The following is a 4562-nucleotide window of genomic DNA, read 5'->3' on the forward strand; positions in this document are numbered from 1 at the left end:
CCATGAGGAAAGTATTGGATTATTACTAGGTGTATGTTCAAATAAGAAACAAACACACAAACAAACAAACAAAAAATCAAAAGCTTTCAGTAACACAATGCATTGTTGATGCCTATGGTATATTTGGCTTATATAAATATTGAAATGGCAACTTATGCAGTGGATAACTACTTAAAGCCTTTTTACAACTACATCAGAGAATCAAATTGAAAAACCCTGCCACACTGTCATGTACAAAAGCATTTTTTTGTTTGTTCTGTATAAAGGAGGTGCAAGGCAAGGCATGCTACAGCAAAAAGTCAACTCCTATATGTGAAGTGTGTTCCTTAATAAATACCATGTCATGAACTGTCATATCTTAAGTCTACTTCTAAATATAACTTTCTGTTACTCTAGGAATTCAGTGGCACTTGATCTTTTCAAAAAGGTAGCTGCATCCATCTTCTGATTTTTTTTTTTCTGTGACCTTCTCTTAGCTCTCACAGAAGTGGAATATACATATAACTTTAAACAAATTAAAATATTTGGTCATTTAAATTTTATTCTATTATTTTTGCCTTTGTAATATTATTTGTGTAATATTATTTAAAACCACAAGGAAGTACTAAATAACAGCTTCTGCATTTCTATAAGTATTTGCTGGCCTACTATCTATCTACAAACCCTGTTTTGGGTACAGAGGATAATTTTTTTTTTTTTTAAATGGATGATGGGGATCCTGCCTCTAGTGAAATAATCTTCAGTCTTTTTAGAGGAGAAAGTAAGGAAGGTTTACTTGTGCCAACACGCCAACTAAATAAAAGGGACATTTTCTAGTTAGTAATACCAAATAGATTTTAAAGTTCCTGAAATTAGATTTCTTGTTATTGACCATTTCTATTTTTTTATTAGACAAGTATAAATTTTAAAACATATCTATACTGTGTCAGTTTCCCTAGTATAAGTAGTAAGTTGATTTAATTAGTAGTACATTTTAACCTGCACATAGTGTGCAGGCTATTATCAGGATGCCAACTAGAATACACCTATGTGGCAGATGGATGAGGCATAAAGCTCAAAATCAAAGTATATTAAAAGCTTATTCTTTTATTGTGAAAACTTATAATTCTTCGAATTAGAAAATATAGTCAGTCATAGCAGGGAAGTTCATTCTGAAGTTTAAAAAGTCACTCTTAGCACTCCCGCACCAGCTCCTGGGCTCTTGTGTGGTTCTTCCGCCAGCTTCACTGTGGCTGTCGCCCCGAGGAAGATCTTGCCCCTCCAGGCCAGCCAGTGCAGAAACCAGATCCGCGCCAAATTCGGAAGGTCATCAGCGACAAGCATGGCATCGACATTGCCAGCATTTACCACAGTGAGAGCGATCCGAAGCTGGAGCAGATCGAGTACTCCAAGAACACCGCCGGCGGCAACTGCGTGCCCTGCACTGTGCTTGTGGACCTGGAGCTGGGCACTATGGTCTCCCTGTGCTTGGGACCCTTTGGGCAAATCTTCAGACAACATGGCTTCCGGTCAGAGTTACACAGAACAGTGGGCCAAGGGGCACTACACAGAGGGTGAAGAGCTGATCAACTCTGGGCTGGAAGTTGTGAGGAAAAAATGTTAAATCTGTGACTGCCTGCAGGGCTTCCAGCTGACCCACTCCCCAGGTAGGGTGACTGAGCCTGGGATGGGTACCCTTTTCATCAGCAATATTGGGGAGGTGTGCCCAGACGGGATCATGAACACATTCAGTGTGGCGCCCTCAACCAACTGGTGGGACAGGGTGGTGGAGCCCTATGATGTCATGATCTCAGCCCACTGGCTCATAGATAACCCAGACTGAAAGCTATTGGATTGATAACAAGGCCCCCTATGACATCTGCTTTGGAACTTTGAAACTGACCACACCCACCCATGGGGACGACAACCACCTGGTGTCAGCCACCATGAGTGGGGTCACCAGATGCCTGCCTTTTCCTGGACAGCTCAATGCTGACCCATACAAGCTGGCTATCATTAGGGTCCTTTGCCCCTGACTGCAATTCTGCATGCCCGGCTTCACCCCACTGACCAGCTGGAGCAGCCAACAGTACATGGCGCTGACAGTGGCCAAGCTCACCCAGCACGTGTTTGATGCCAAGAACATTACAGCCACTACCTGACCGCACCTGCAGTATTCAGGGGCCACATGTCCATGAAGAAGGTGGATGAGCAGATGCTGAACGTCCAAGACAAAAACAGCAGCTAAAAACATAAGATAGCCATCTATGACACACCACCTCAAGGGCTAAAAATGTCTTCCACCTTCAGGTGCAATAGCACAGCCATCCATGAGCTGTTCTAGTGTATCTCAGAGTGGTTCACAGACATGTTCAAGCACGGGGAAGCTGTGTGAACTCTTTATTCACTCACCACCTGTTCTCTGATGATCATGTCTCTGTATGCACTTGCTCTTTCTCCTGTCTTGAGGCCACATTCTGAACAGACTTGGCCATTAAAGCATTTACATAGTGAGAAAATGAGTCAATCTTCTTATCTTCTTAACTTGAAAATAATTCTAATGGCAATGAAACTCTTACCAAAAGAAATAAAAAAGAATCAGGTTAGGGGAGTTCTCTTTAAAGACCATCAACATTGGGTGCCTGGGTGGCTCAGTGGGTTAAAGCCTCTGCCTTCAGCTCAGATCATGATCCCAGGGTCCTGGGATTGAGCCCCATGTTGGGCTCTCTGCTCAGCTGGGAGCTTGCTTCCCCCTCTCTCTCTCTGCCTGCCTCTCTGCCTACTTGTGATTTCTGTCTGTCAAATAAATAAATAAAATCTTAAAAAAAAAAAGACCATCAACATTAAGATCTCTGGACTTTAGACAGAAGTCAATTTTAAACATCTATAAAATATTTTGTTGACAATTGTATTTTTGAATATCTAGAGAGATATTCCTATAGACATTCATTCCATGTTTTCCTACCTTAAAAACTTCCATATTCTCAAGACATGGTGTTATCTATTTTCCTCCTCAATGTAGATATTCCTTGTAGGCTAATTTTAAGTTCAGTCCAAAACCATCACACACAAAAGCACTATGACCACAGCTTAATCCAGAAACACTTCATTAACATGCCTGTTAGTGTCAAAATGTTCTCTGAAGAAAGACAAGATTGCATGAGCCTGCCTCATTTTGCTCCAAAATATTTGCTGATGGTAAAAAGAAAAAAAAAAAATGTGACTGTCAAGTTAATAACATATCGAAAATGCTGCAGTTAGAATGGCCAACTCTGTTGTCCCTGAGTAAAATGTAGAATCTAGAAGAGCCTAATGAGAGATTTTTGTTATTAACAGAGCGGGAGTGAAGGCTTTAAAGTTCTACTTAGCTTCCTCTATGAGAAGTGCCTATCTAAATACAGAACCACATGGAAACAGATGCCTTGAAATGTTCCAGCCTATTTGACTATATAAATGTATATGGATGCTCTTCTGTCACCAAGACCATCAGTGTAAACAAGTGATAGTTTACAGACTATATAATCCATTTCCACTTGGAAAAAAGCTCTCCTGGTTATTTTTAGACAGTCTCTTACATACGGTGCTAAAATGTACCCTATAAAATAACTTAACACACATATCAAAATGCTCTTTTATTTCCATGGAGAAAATTAAATCCTCTGGAGTTTGTGACTAAGAATCTCATGTTTCATAGAGTATGTTTTCCCACTTCTAAGTATTTTTTCCCCTCCCTACATCCCCACCCTCCCTCAACAGTTAAGACTAAAAATCTGAAGAACTTTTTTATTCTGGTCTTCATCTTAGAAGACCATTTCTTTGCACCAAGCTGATAATTAAAAGTTTTGGGATTTTTTTCTGTTTGGCATACTGGGTGATTAGTCCATTGAAATGTGTTTCCACAGCCTTCTTTTGTAGTTCTCTATTGCTATGCATCTTTTCTTTTTTATGTTTGTCTGAATTGAACTATATTTACCATCTGCTGTTTCAGGCTCTCAAATGATCTGAAACCTTTGAATTTTGTTAAATCATTCCTCATTATTGCTTTTTTAGTAGTATCTATAAAGTCTATCTGTTTCCCTCCTAAGGATTTCCTTATATCTATCATTTACATATGCTAGTCACTAAGATACTAGGACACCAAACAACCAGTTTGAAATGCAAAGTCCTCAGCTAAACTGATCTTCTATTTTGAAGTAAACTCCCTCTATCACTTTGCCTCTGTTCCAAGCTTTGTATTTATTCCCAGGATGCTAATATGAAGTCCTTCAATGACATTTTGATTGTTTTAGTATATTAGATCCTTTGAATTTGTTTTAGCTATTGTCTTATCATTACTTTTCTCCTATAGTATAAAAGTTTTACTCTTCATGTCTTTTCTTATCTTGAGGATAGGTTTCTGTAACTCATTTTTTTTTTTTTAAGATTTTATTTCTTTATTTGACAGGGGGAGAGATCAAATGTAGGCAGAGAGGCAAGCAGAGAGAGGGGGAAGCAGACTCCCTGCTGAGCAGAGAGCCTGATGCTGGGCTCAATCCCAGTACCCTGACTGTGATCATGACCCGAGCCGAAGGCAGAGGCTTTAA

The 4562-nt window shown here is 39.7% G+C and overlaps 1 pseudogene; it reads left to right on the forward strand.

The window, feature by feature from the left end:
* The first annotated feature begins 1437 nt into the window (after nucleotides 1–1437).
* Nucleotides 1438–2536, forward strand: LOC131825243 (tubulin beta chain-like; annotated as a pseudogene).
* The last annotated feature ends 2026 nt before the right edge of the window (nucleotides 2537–4562 follow it).

The sequence above is a fragment of the Mustela lutreola genome, chromosome 2 (genome assembly GCF_030435805.1).
Source record: "Mustela lutreola isolate mMusLut2 chromosome 2, mMusLut2.pri, whole genome shotgun sequence".
Lineage (NCBI taxonomy): Eukaryota > Metazoa > Chordata > Mammalia > Carnivora > Mustelidae > Mustela > Mustela lutreola.